This window comes from Ictidomys tridecemlineatus, chromosome 5, assembly GCF_052094955.1.
Source record: "Ictidomys tridecemlineatus isolate mIctTri1 chromosome 5, mIctTri1.hap1, whole genome shotgun sequence".
Taxonomy (NCBI): Eukaryota; Metazoa; Chordata; class Mammalia; order Rodentia; family Sciuridae; genus Ictidomys; species Ictidomys tridecemlineatus.
Window position 1 is genome coordinate 47,766,714 of NC_135481.1, and position 15,212 is coordinate 47,781,925.

At 37.0% G+C, this 15,212-nt stretch overlaps 1 protein-coding gene across 2 annotated transcripts in view; it reads right to left on the reverse strand.

Moving 5' to 3' along the window:
- Rnase10 (ribonuclease A family member 10 (inactive)) overlaps positions 1 to 15,212 on the reverse strand; it is a 101,907-nt gene that overhangs the window by 53,180 nt on the left and 33,515 nt on the right. The window lies entirely within an intron of this gene.

Sequence of the window (15,212 nt, forward strand, 5' to 3'; positions counted from 1 at the left end):
CACAGTATAGTTTTTGTGGTTTTTCTTTTCAAAGATACGTAACTTCATTATAATCATGAAAAACATCATACAATCCAAAACCAAGAGATGTTTAACAAAATAAAAGTCCAGTACTCCTTGAAAGTGTCAAGATAATGAAATATCACAGATTGGATGAATAAGAAGATAAAACTACTAAGGGCACAAGATGCTGAAAGAGAAAAAGAATGTAAGTGGAATGACTGCAGAAAGATTCTTTTGATATCATTTGACTGGTCAGTCAGTTGATTTTCCTAGTTGTTTGTCTATCATAGCTACATTGCCTATCTAAAACTGTCAGAAAGATGTCTTTTGCAAGCTCCAGAAGCCACTCCAAGTATGTAAGCATCATTGATGGTAACAGTGGCTGGGGTTGGGGGTGGGAAATAGAGCTCTGTAGGTGATCACCTGAAAGATAAGCCTATAGGTTTATTCATCTTCCCTCCCTCTCTTCCTTCCTTCCTTCCTTCCTTCTTTCTTTTCTTCCTTGCTTTCTTTCTTTTTATTTTTTGCCATGGACCAAAATTTACACAGCCTAAGCAAACAAATCATCCACTCAGCTTCAAGATTACTATGGATACAGAGATATGTTGGACACCTATTGGACGGATGCAAACAAGCTTGACACACGGAGGAATATTTACCACTACACAGTTCAGCAGGGCTAATCAGGTCTGAGGAACTCCAGAAGCCACTCCAAGTATGTAAGGGATAGCAAGGTGGGGTAAAAGTGACTTGGGGCATGGTTGGAAGTCTCAGACAGGTTCCTATGTCTATCTTCTCCACTCCTGACACCCCTCCATATCCCAGGGGGATATCTATTTTCAGGTTTTTTTTAAGAGAGAGAGAGAGAGAATTTTTAAATATTTATTCTTCAGTTTTCAGTGGACACAACATCTTTATTTTATTTTTATGTGGTGATGAGGATCGAACCCAGTGCCCCGCTCATGCCAGGCGAGCGTGTTACTGCTTGAGCCACATCCTCAGCCCCTATTTTCAGTTTTAAAGTCTCTTTCTTTGTATATTTCTAGCTAAACCTCCCTGTATATAACTAATTTTTCTCCTTTTACTACTCTAAAAAGTCTCCAACCTTCTTTTTAGCTTAGTGTGTAAAAGTAAGAGATTGTTTTTGCTGTCTGCCTTCTCTGAGGCAATGACCACAGAATGTGTTTTTTACCTTGGTTGAGAGGAAAGGAAAAGATAAAACTGGTTAATAATCTCAAAATGTAATTTTAGCCCATCTCTTGCACAAAGTAGGTATTTAAACCAAATTACTTTCCTAACAAATGTTGCTATATTCAAACCCCAAACCACTCCTTTTCTCTTCAGACCTATAAAGATCTTTCAAATTATAGCTGGTTTCATAATGGTATGGATTACAGAAATTTAAACCATAATCCTCAGGTCAGAAATTACAGTCTTGATGCAACACTGATTTTCTGGGCATTAGAATCTCTGTGTTTCAGTGGTCTCATTCATTAAAAGAGAAGGCATGAAAAAACCATCTTGTATTCCTGAATTGGAAGACTTAACATTGTTAAAAGATACAAATACTATGCAAAGCAATCTATAGATTCAATGCAATCCCTATCAAAATCTCAATGACATTTTTCAGTAATAGAAAAATCCATCCCAAATTTTTGCCTTTTCAAGTGACCCCAAATAGCCAAAATGATCTTCAAAAAAGAAAGACAAAATTAGAGGTCTCATTTTTCCTGATTTCAAAACTCACTACAGAACTACAGTAATCAAAACCATATGATACTGGCCCACAGACATTATAAAACCAGGGAATAAATAGACAACAAAGCTCAGAAGTAAAATATTACAAATTTGGTCAAATGATCTTCTATAAAAGTGACAAGGTCATCTGTTATGGTTTAAATGTGAAATGTCCCCCAAAAGGTCACATGGTAAAGGCTCGGTTCCCTAGGCAACAGTATTCAGAGATGGAGCCTTTGGGAGCTGATTATATCGTAAAGGCTCTAAACTCATCAATGGATTAGTTCATTGATGAATTCATAGCTTAATGGGTTATTGGGAGAAACCTTAGCATTTAGTGGAGACTAGCTAGAGGAAGTTGGTCACTAGGAGCATGCCTCTAAAGGGTATATTTTGTCCGTGGCCCTTTCCTCTCTCACGGTGGTCTTCCTGGCTGCTGCAATATAAGCATATTTGCTCTACTTCATGCTTCCCACCACGATGTTCTGCCTCACCCCCAGTCCCAGAAACAACAAAGCCAAGTGACCATGGACCCAAAACCCTAAAACCATGACCCAAAATAAATCACACCATTCAATGGAGAAAATCAGTCTTTTCAACAAACAATGCTGGAAAACCGGATAGTCAGATGCAAAAGAATGAAATTGTATTCATACTTAATATAATATGTAAAACAAATAACTCATAATGGACAAAAGACCTAAATGTAAGATCTAAAACCATAAAATTCTTAGAAAAGAAACAGGGGAAATGCCTCATGACATAGGAATTGACAATTATTTCCTGGATATCACACCAAAGCAAATACAGGGCTATGGTTTGAATATGGTCTGTCCCCATTAAAACTCATGTTGGGGCTTGGTCCCCAATGTAATAACATAGAGAGGTAGTGGGGCCTTTAACACATCATTAGGTCTCTAACAGACATTAAGGCTGGTCTTGTAGGAGTGCATTTTTGCTCTAATCTAATGTATTTGTTTCCACAAACCAGGTTGTTATAAAATGAGTTTGCCTCTCGTGTTTTCTCTTTTCCAGGAGTGCCCACTTGCTCTGCTGTTTTTTCCACCAGGAGGTGCGACAGCATGTGGTCTTCACCAGAAGCCAAGCTGATGCTGGTGCCACGCTCTCAGACTTTCAACCTCCATCATCATAAGCCAAAATAAACTCTTTTTCCTTATCAATTTCACAGTCTTGGGTATTCTATTGTAGTAACACAAAACAGATTAAGGCACCAAACAAAGAAGAAGACAAATCGGACTTCATCAACATTCAAAACTTTTGTGTACCAGAGGACAATATCAACAAAGCATAAAGATAACTCACAAAGGGGGAGAACATATTTGAAAATCACATATTCATAAGGGACTAATATCCAAAATATGTAATAAACTTCTAAGTTCAAAAACAAAAACAAAAACAAAACAAAAATTCCCAAAACCCTAATATAAAAACGGGCAAAGAACTTGAGCAGGCATTTCTCCAAAGATATACAAATGGCCAGTAAGAATTAGGGAAATATTAACCAAAACCACATCACACATTTTGAGATGACTGTTTAAAACAAACAAAGAAAACCATCACAGAAAATAACAAATGTTGGGACACTGGAACTCTCAGGGATTTCTTTATTTTTACCAGGGATTGAACTCAGGGGCACTCAGGGACACCACGGAGCCACACCCCCAACCATATTTTGTGTTTTTATTTACAGACAGGATCTTACTGAGTTACTTAGCACATCGCCAATGCTGAGGCTGGCTTTGAACTTTGATCCTCCTGCCTCAGCCTCCCAAGCTGCTGGGATTACAGGCATGCACCACTGCATCCGGCACTCTGATGCATTTCTGATGTGAATGTAAAATCACGTAACCGTTGTGGAAAACAATATAGTAGTTCTTCAAAAAATTAAACACGTATTCCCTGAAGACCTTAAAAGAGCATGCTACAGGGATACTGACACATCGATGTTCATAGCAGCACAATTCACAATAGCTAGACTGTGGAACCAACCCAGATGCCCTTCAATAGATGAATGGATAAAAAAATGTGGCATTTATACACCATGAAATATTACGCAGCACTGAAAAATGACAAAATCATGGAATTTGCAGGGAAATGGATGGCACTAGAGCAGATTATGCTTAGTGAAGCTAGCCAATACCTAAAAAACAAATACCAAATGTCTTCTTTGATATAATGAGAGCAACTATGAACAGAGCAGGGAGGAAGAGCAGGAAGAAAAGATTAACATTAAACAGAGACATGAGATGGGAGGGAAAGGGAGAGAAAAGGAAATTGCATGGAAATGAAGGGAGACCCTCATTGCTATACAAAATTACATATAAGAGGTTGTGAGGGGAATGGGAAAATAAACAAGGAGAGAAATGAATTACAGTAGATGGGGTAGAGAGAGAAGATGTGAGGGAAGGGGAGAGGGGACAGTAGGGGATAGGAAAGGTATCAGAATACAACAATTACTAATAGGACATTATGTAAAATTGTGGATGTGTAACCGACGTGATTCTGCAATCTGCATTTGGGGTAAAATTGGGAGTTCATAACCCACTTCAATCTAATGTATGAAATATGATATGTCAAGAGCTTTGTAATGTTGTGAACAACCAATAAAAAAAAAATTAAACACAGAGAAAGAAAGAGCTGAATGAACCAAAAAATCAACAACTCTTCTCAGATTGTGAGAGAAGTAAGAGTACAAGGAAAAGTGCTGCCCCACAACTGGAGAGAAGGATGGGGGATGCAGCAAATCACAATATACCAAAGCAGGAAATTCCTCAGGACCCAGAGCTGGAGTTGAAAAACTTGAACTGAAATTAACAAATTGTTAGAGAAGTGCAGACAAGTCTGAGAGTTCAAAACTCCAGTTAAAACCCCAATTATAGGGTGGGCCTCACAAATTTGTGAATTTTACCTCCAGAGCTCAAACAGATTCTCACAAAAATTATCAGCAAAAAAATCCCTTGTGTTTCCAGCAGGGGAGGGGAAAGGAAACCATTTGAAATCTGCCACTTTGTTCTTCTTAACAAGGTCTGAATCAACTCCTCTCTACACAGACTACTCCACCTGATCAGGGAGAAAAAAAATAAGGAATATTTCTGAGTTTACAAGCCAGAGGCATAAACTCACTAAAGCACTGAGACCTAAAATAGGACTATATAACACTCACCTTCCTCCAACTTTACCACCACACTACTCAAGGCCTATTTACAGTAGGTCCTTTTACCTAGTAAAACATGCCAGCTATCAAGAAAGAATTTCAGGGCATACTAAAAGGGAAAAAAAATGATGAGTTTAAAAGAGACTGAGTAAGCATCAGAACCAGATATGGCAGGCATGTTAGAATTATCAGATGGGGAAATTAAAATAACACTGATTAATAAGCAAAGGGCTCTAATGTATAATGTACACATGGAGCAAGAACAGGTGGGAACTGTAAGCAGAGAGAGGAAAATCTAAAAAAAAAAAAAAAAGGACAAAAGGAATTCTAAAATTAAAAGTACTGTATCAGAAATGAAGAGTGCCTATGACGAGCTCATTATCGATTAGAGACTACCAAGGAAACAATCTCTGAGCCTGAGGATATCTCAATAGAACCCTCGGAATTGAAAAACAAAAGTAACAAAAACTGGAACAAAACACCAGAACAGAATATCCAAGAAATTTGGAACAACTACAAAACACATAACTGCATGAAACAGAAATGCCAGAAAGACAAGAGTAGAAGGAAAAAAAGAAGGAACTGAAACAATGAAGACTTCCCCAAGTAAATGTCAGACACCAAACCACAGATCTGGAACCCCAAGAAGGATAAATGTCTGTGAAAATTATACATAGGTGTATCATTTTGAAATTATGAAAATTAAAGATTAAAAAAAAATCCTGAAAGAAGTCAGAAGAAAAATCACTACACCCATATAGGAGCAAAGATAAGAATTAGAACTGAAGTCACCTCAGAAACCATGCAAACAAAAATGAGAGTGGAGTAAAACACTTAAAGTATTGAGGGGAAGTGGGAGGATAACAACGATGGAGAATTCTTTACTCTGCAAAATTATTCTTCAAAAGTGAAGCAGAGGGCTGGTGTATAGCTCAGTGGTAGAGCACTTGGCTAGCATGTGTGAGGCCCTAGGTTCAATCCCTAGCAATAGCAAGGAAAATGAAGAAAAAAGAAATGTGAAGGAGAGCTAGCATGGTGGCACACATCTGTAATCCCAGCTACTCAGGAGGATCACAAGTTTAAGGGTGGGCTAATGCAACTCAGTGAGACCTTGTCTCAAAATTAAAAATAAAAGGGCTGCGGGGGTGTTGCTCAGTGGGTAGAGACACTGTTCAGAGAGAACAAGGTTCTGGGTTTATTCCTTAGTTTCAAGGGGGAAAAATAAAAAAGGAAGAGAGAAAAGGCAAAAGAAAATCCAACTGGGCACAGTAGCACATACCTGTAGTTTCAAGTTAGGATTTTGAGCCAGGAGTCCAAGACACACCTGGACAACATAGCAAGATACTGTTTAAAAAACTTTTTTTTTTTTAAGTGAAGGAGATATAAAGACCTTCCTAGACAAACAAAAATGGAGGAACACTTTTGCCATTGACTTGACTTCTGTGAAATATTAAAATAAGTTATGTAGAGAGAAGGAAAAATAGCACAGGTCAGAAACTTAGGTCTACATAAAGAAAAACATCAAAAAATAGAAATAAGTAAAAGTAAAATAAAATTTTTACATATTCTTAATTGATCTAATGGCTAACAGCTTGTTCAAAATAGTAGTATAAACTGTGCATTCACACATACACACATTTTTGTATGCTACACATAAGGGAAATAAATGACAGCAATGATGCATGGACTATGAGAGGAGTAGGATTACTTTGTTATTATAAGGTAGTCACATTATCTGTAGAACAGAATAATGTTAATTGAAAGTGTCTGGATGAGTGTAAAGCCATATTGCAAATCCTGACAATCACCATAAAAATAAGAATAATTGATATGGTAAAGAAAACAGAACCACACACACAAAAAAATCTCAATTAAAAGAAGAATGAAAAGCAAGTATAGGAAAGTAAGAACAAGAACGGCAAACAGAAAAGTAACAAATATGGAAAATATTAATTCAACTAAATCAATAATCATTTTTAGATGTCAAAGGTCTAAATGCACCAATTAATGTACCTGCATATGGAGGAGTTTCCTGAATGGGTAAATGTTTCATGCTCACTCATAGGGAAATGCAATATTGTAAAGATACTTACTTTTCCCTATTTAATCTACTGATTCAATGCCATCACAATCAAAATTCCAGAAAGTTATTTTGCAGATATTGAAAAACTAATTTCAAAGTTTATATAGGGAAGCAAATGCCCTCCCTTCCTCAGCCTCCAAGGTTAGTTAAAATTACAGTCATGTACCACTGCAGCTGGTTCATTTTGCTTTATTAATGTGAGAACCAGCAGAGAAGATAAATGCTCTTGAGGAGAGGAAAAATAAATACAGTTCATGAAAGGGATACCTTTAAAAATAACTAGACTAAGTACAATATGATTGTCTCTAAAGGATTTTGAAACTTCTCAATGAGGATATAAAGTCATAAAACCTTATTTGATTCTGCATTTAATATCTAACCTTAGAAGATTGTAATCTATCCATGCCTCCATCCATTGTGATTATCAGTCAAGTATACAGTGCTAGATGGAAATTCAGAATGACTAATGAGAGTCAATTAATTACTGAAAGGTAGATCTTTTTATTTTACTAGCATTATTAGAAAATACACTAGAATGATGTTTTTAAATTAATGAATTGTAATTTTGTTTCTTCCCAAATTGGAGATAATTTTTTTCATCTTTCTTCAGAAAGTAGTATGCTGCTCTGTATTTTATTTTAACTTAGAATTTTGAGAATGGCAGCGGTGTTCTGATTGAGACTCTGAGGGGTGGCTAACCATTCCAAGGCATAATAAGCTTCCGCTTTGATCCTACTTGAACACATGTTCATCCATTTATTCAACATGAATTTATTTAGTGTTTATACATGCCAGTCACTTTGCCAGCCAATGGGCTCACAAAGTGAAATATGGGTGCTTGGCTTATAACTAAATCCTAAAATCATAGTTCAGATTCAGGTATACAGAGTTAACTGGTGTGGCAGTATTTGGAAGGGTACCAGTTACATGAGAATAATTGCTCAAGAGAAAAGATTTGAAATGTAAATATGAAGAAGATATTGTATGAGAGATATTGAAAGACAGAAAAAGAAGCAATACTGTTTGGTTCTCAAGGGATAAGGGGTAACAGAGCAATCAAGGTGTTATCTTTCCCTTTTCCAAAAGAAAGTCACATACCTCAAAGGATTCCACTTAATTCATTTGGCACTGTTGATAGGGATTACATTTTGGAATAAATGCCACTATTTTCATGGAAGCACTGACAGCCATGATATTGAGTCCCAAAAATGTCTTCATGAGTAAAAATATCATCAAGAAGGGCTGGGGAGGGTTGGGGTTGTGGCTCAGTGATAGAGCGCCTGCCTTGCATGCGAGAGGCTCTGGGTTAGATCCTCAGCACTACATAAAAATAAACAAATAAAAGATATTGTGTCCACATACAACTAAAAAAATATTTTTAAAAAAGAAGGTCTAGAGAAGAAAAAGAGTACCAAAGACACTATACCTGACTTACTTATCTGGGAGCATTTTGAGAGTTCCTCTGAAAAATTCTACACATGACAGAAATGAGAGGGGTGGGATTTTTTTAAGAAATTTGGAGGCATAAGTTAGAGCAGACATTACCCATTTTCATCCTTATCTATAATCCCTTTCTCCCTATGGGTTGTAATAGGATTTTTCCAGTTTTTCCTCAGCACATGAAGAAATATTTCCCAGTTTTCTTCACAAGTAGAATTGATCTGATGACTAAATTCTAGGCAATAGTATGTATACCGAAAATAAAATGAGTAAAACTTCTGGGAAGTATGCCTGAAGGGAAGGAAAATGTCCACACTTTTCTTTATGGTGAACATGATGGCTGAAACTAGGGCAGCCACCTAGGATGCTTATGTGAAGGCCATGTGGTAGGTGTGGCCAGCAACTAGAAAGGGCCACACCAGATCTGAACTGACCATCCCTGGACTTCAGAAAAAGAAATTTAACAGGCAAATTAGTACCTATCTTATTTACACTAGAGCTATGTGAAGTTTTGATCACTGCCAATATGTATAGGAATTAAGGTAAGGGGAACAAAATCATATGAGATGTGAGTGGTTACTAAAAAAGTGATCCCATCAGTAACCCCAGATTGCTGAAGATTAGATTACCCAGGTAAACTCAACGAATGTCTAGTATTGCATGTGGTGGTGTAATAATAAAAACAAAGCATACAACTGAGGCTACATTAAAGAAAATGTAAACTTTCTCCTAACTACTATCCGACCCATATTCTTTACCTCAAATGCTCTGGCATAAGAGAATAACAAAAATTTAAATATAAGGATTAGAAGAAATAACTCTTAGGTTGAAAATTACAGCTTGGGATAACATTTATGAGCCTGGAAGACTACAGAAATTTTTTTGTGCTTCATTCATTAGGCTCACATGATTCTTCTTAGTACTGAGACCATTAGGAGCAGAAGTGAGGCTCTTTGACCATCCATTTGCCTCCCTAAACTCCAAGCTAAGACACAAACTGAGATTCCTAGAGCTTTGTGTCCTCCATATCAATCTCGTCATTTACAGCCACAGGTCACAAGAGAGCTTTGTGACATACCAGAATTGCAATCAGGTATCTACACTCATCTTCAAAACCAGAATAAACTTCTGAATAGATTATATGGAAAAACTATTTTGAGTGCACTAAAAATCGTCAACACTTCTGTTCCGCACACTCTATTCTTCAATAACCTGATAACATCAGCATGTCCTCAATTTTTGCTCAGCACTAAGTGTATAGAAAAATCTTGATTATGGTAAGTCCAGAGACTGTCCTGGGTCTTCTGCTTCTTGCTGAAGACCAAAAGGCTTAGATTAATGGCCCTGTACCTTATCAGCAATCCAGGGAAACCCTGGGGCACTGCTTGGGCATGATCAAAGGACAGTTGATGGAGTTAAAAAAATTATGTAAGAGATGTGGAACATTCTGATATGTACTGTCCACACACACGCCAACCTCTTGCTCCTCATTATCTAAGTGGGAGCAGGTACTGATTTCTTTCTTATTTCAAAAAAAAAAAAAATTGGACAAAAAATAAATGAAAGCATCACGTCCAGGCTTCATTCACCTGTAAATATAAAATAAGGCCTCACTTCCATTAAAAAATAAATGTTAAATTCTTAAAATGTGCATGCCTAGAATATAGTCTCCCTTTAAAACTAAATGTCAAATTCTTCAAATGTGCATATATACTGGAATGTAGCCTCCCTTTCAGATCCTGGGGTAACTTTTGAATCTCTTGGGGGTACTGACTTCATGCATTCTCACAGATCCTTCCAGTTTGTCCTGCAGCTCTTTCGGTCCAGGAGTCACGTCCACTGACCATCCTGGCCCTCCGAGGGTGTCACAAGCCTTACCCCATACTGAGTAAGCTGCTTTCAACACTGTCTCAGCTTCAGAGGAGATGGCACTACTACTTCCCATGTACTTTTAGTCCCAAGAATATACCATGTCTGCCCCTTGATTACCCAGAGCAGAATTGTGACCAATTGAAATGTCTTCAAAATTAAATTTTTAAAAAATTAAAATGGCACTAAAATAAGATTAAGCTGACATCCCTGTATAGGATAGATTCCTAGAAGTAAACCTCATAGGTTACATGAGTATTTTATTTATCATAGTCACTAGACATTTAGCCAGACACAGTGCACACACCTGTAATCCCAGCTACTCAGGAGCTTAAGGCAGGAGCATGTCAAGTTCAAGATCAGCCTGAAGAGCTTAATGAGATCTTTTCTCAAAGTAAAATTAAAAATGGCTGGGGATACTCAGTGATAGCACACTTGCCTAGCATTTACAAGGCCCTGAATTGAAGCCCTGGCTTTGGAGGAAAAAATAAAATAAAAATATATACATAATTTTAATATTTTAATTTTTTTCTAGAATAAAAGAAAATTTATATTTTAAAACCTGATGAATATGGACAAATTGTCTTCCCCAAACCTGTATCAATATATACTCTAACAGAGATTTTCTCTAAATCCTTCAGACATTTTCATCAGATACATCTTATTCCATTCAAGTAGATAAAATATTATTAACTGGTTATGAATAAAGGTAAACATCTCACATATTTACTAGCAATTTATTCTTTTCTTTAGTGAATTTCCCATTTGCATCTTCTGCATGTATTTATGCATTTATTGACTTTGGTGCACTTTATATACAATGGAGAGTAATCTTCTGGTATATGTTGCAAATATTTGTCTGATTTGAATATTTATTTTGAAAGATTTTGATATACTTTCTCATTTAGAGGTCTTAAAATTTATATGACAAATTACAACAAATGGTCTAGCTATCTTTTAACATTATAAATACTTCTTTCTAATTTTCTGCTTGTGCTTTTATAATATAATATTTAAATTTCATATATTTAAAATATTTAACTCATATGAAATAATTTCTAGCTTTTGATGTGAGGTAGAAATTCAACTCTACTGACTTCCAAAATAGAGCCTAATATGTCTCCATTTGTTTGATACTCCACTATTTCAAGTTCTGGTCTGGTGGCATAGGCTGTGTAATGCCAATCGTTTGCTGAAATAGCTGAAATTGTTAAAGAATCAGAGAGTGCCATGGTAATAATGAATTGTGGGATTAACCTTCAGGAAAGAAGAGCCAGGCTTTTGGGGCCACCCCTGCCATACAAGAAGAGTACACTAATTTCAAAAGTGGCATTATGAGAAACTGAGAAGAGCTTTACTCAGAATCAAAGAGCTAAGGAAAGAAAAATTAAAATTTAAAAATCTAAGAATGAGGGCTGCAGTTGTGGCTCAGTAGGAGAGCACTTGCCTAGCATGTGTGAGGCACTGGGTTCAAGTCTCAGCAATACATATAAATAAATAAAAAATAAAGGTCCATGGACGACTAAAAAATTTTTTTTTAATTTTTTTAAAAATCTAAGAATAAGAAGGCATTTGATAATATGCAGACATCAGCTATTGATTAACCTGAGGAGTAAGGATGAACCAGAAATGGGCCTACCTTCACAGAGACCAATGCAACCTTGAAACATTTAAAATTCTGATGAATAAGTTTAATTATGATCTAAGTACCTCTTTCTTCAACAAGAAAAGGAAAACCTCATAGAAGAAAATAACATCTTTTAGAGACTCAAAGCATTTTTTCTAATTTGTCACATATCAGATTCAACTTCATTTTAAAATCTTCAGGGATACAAGAAAAAAAAAAGTCATGAAGGAAAACCAAGAACAAAACAGACAGTGAAAACAAGATAATGTCCAAGTAATCCAGGAAACAAAGTTTTTAGACAAGAATTTTAAAATGATTAATATATTCAAATACATGAAAGGCCAGTGTCACAGTTTACTTCTGATTCTACAAGACGGTCTCTGAGATGCCCACTGTTGTACACACCCAGCATCATCTCCTTCCCTTCAGCATAGGAAGGTTTGTGAATAACTAATGATCACTTCAAGACCATGTTATACTCTGTGGTACAGTCAGTGTTAAGAAAAGGGGAATAAGGGCTGGGGATAAGCTCAGTTGGTACAGTGCTTGTCTTCAATGCACAAGGCCATGGGTTCAATTTTCAGCAAAAAAAAAAAAAAATTTTAAAGAAAAGGAGATTACCTTGGTAGGCCTAGTGCAATGAAGAAGGCTGGGCTCTGCTAAAAAAAAGAGATTGAAGTGGAGGAGGGAATTGATGTGGAGAGATTTTTCATTGGTGGCTTTAAAGATGGAGGGGCAACATGGCAGGTTGCTGAGTGAGCCCTGGCCAATAGTCAAATAAAAACAAGGAACTCAGCCCTACAAGCCTAGAGGAACTTGTTTCTGCCAACAACCTGGGTGATCTTGGAAGTGAATTCTTCCCCAAAATCACCAGGTAAAAATGAAGGCCAGCTGACACCTGGAGGTGTGTTAGTTGGCAGAGAACCCAGTTAAACTGCACCCAAAATTCAGACACAGAGAAACTTGAGATAATAAATATGTGCTGTCTTAAGCCACTGAGTTTGTGGTAACTTATTATACTACAATATAGATTTTGGAGGGCAACATGAAGCCATGCCAAAGAAACATATGGCATATCAGAACTAAAAACTACAACTGAAAAAAAAAAAAAAACTCAACGTGTAGATTTTTAAAAAGCTGCAACCGAGAGGAAAAAAAAAAGGAAGCTTGGGAAATTGATCAGACTATAATATCCAGGCCAAAGTACAGAAATGTAAAATGATGAGAAATGCAGAGGAAAGAAACCACACATTGACATAATTTGGCCAACTTTATTCCACTGTCCCTCCCCTTTCCCATTCCTCCTCTCTCCCTCTCAATCTTTTTCCTCTAGTCCATTGTTCTCCCTCCTATTTTCATGAGACCCTACCCCTTTTTAAAAGTTCCTTTTTCCTCTTTAGCTTCTGCATATTAGAAAGAACATTTGACTTTCTGAATCTGTCTTATTTCATTCAGTATGATGCTCTCCAGTTCCAACCATTTAATAGCAAATGACATAATTTTATTCTTCCTTGTGACTGGGTTAAACTCCATTATCAGTAGTCTGTTGAGGGACACCTAGCCTGGTTCCATAATGGACTTGTGAATTGCACTGCTATAAACGTTGGTAGGCATGTATCACTATAGTATGCTGATTTTAGTTATTTTGGATAAATACCAAGGAGTGAGATAGCTGGATCATATTTTTAATATTTATTTATTTATTAGGTGTAGATGGGCCCAACATAATGCCTTTTGTGGTGCTGAGGATTGAAACCAGGTCCCTCTGGTGTGAGGCGATCCCTCTACCGCTGAGTCACAATCCCAGCCCATTCTCAGTCTTTTAAGGAATTTTCATACTACTTCCCAAAGTAGTTGTACTAGTTTGAAGTAATCATCAATGCATGAATAGATCTTTTCCCCAACATCCTCACCAGCATTTATTGTTATTTGTATTTTTGATGGTTGCCATTCTAATGGATCGAGATGAAATCTTAGTATAGTTTTGATTTGTATTTCCCTGATTGCTAGGATGTGTTGAATGCTTTTTTCATATATTTGTTAATCACTTAAATTTCTTCGTTTGAGAAGCATCTGTTTAGTTCCTTTGCCCATTTATTGACTGGATTCTTGGTGTTTTGGTGTTGAGTCTTTAGAGATCCCCATATATTCTAGATATTTATCCCTTGTTGGAAAAGTAGCTGGCAAATATTTTCTCTTATTCTGTAAGCTCCCTCTTCATGCTGTTGTTTCCTTTGCTGTGTAGAAGCTTTTTAAATTTAATGCCATCCTAGTTAGTGATTTTGGAGTGTGTGTGTGTGTGTTTTATTTTTTAATTTGGGGGTACCAGGGATTACACTCAGGGGCATTTGAGCACTGAGCCACATCCCCATCCCTATTTTGTATTTTATTTAGAGACAGGGTCTCACTGAGTTGCTCAGTGCCTCACTTTTGCTGAGGCTGGCTTTGTACTTCAATCCTCCTACCTCACCGTACTGAGCTTCTGGAATTATAGGCTTGTGCCACTGCACTCAGTAATTCTTGGTTTTATTTTTTTGAGTTTTTTGAGTCTTATTAAAAAGATGTTGGTGCCCATGCTAATATGTTGGAGTGTTGACCCCTATGTTTTATTCTGGCAGTGGCAGTGTTTCTGATCTAATTCCTAGGTGTTTGATCCACTTTGAGTTGATTTTTGTGCAGGGTGAGATATGGAGATCTAGTTTCATTCTTCTATATACAGATATCCAGTTTTCCTAGCTCCATTTGTTAAGAATGCTATTTTTCTCCAAAGTATGCTTTTGACACCTTTGTCAAGATCAGATGACCGGATGTGAGCACAAGTGCATGGAGTACTGCATACATGGCATACATTAAGGGTGTCTGAGTAGCAAACCACTCCCCTGTGCTAGGCATGTGAGTGGCAAACCACTTACCCTGTAGGCACAGCCCTGGGCATGAGGCCATGTGTTGCAGTCCCTGCACTTGCTCCACAGCCAGCTCCTCGATTGGTCGCTGCAAGAACAGTTAGCAGAAATTGCATTGGTAGCTACCTGTAATCTGCTTAGCTACTGCCTAAATATATATATACATAATAACTGTGCAATAAAATCAGACCTGCTTCCTGCTTGATCTCCAGAGGTCTTCATTAGCGACTTTGCAGCCACACTCTCCTCTACCCTGTTCCGTGAACCTCCTTGCTTCTGAATGAGAGAGAGCCCACGCAAATCTATGGATTTGCCTCTGTGTCTTTTATTCTAGTCCATTGGTCTTCATGTCTGTTTTTATGCCAGAACCATGCT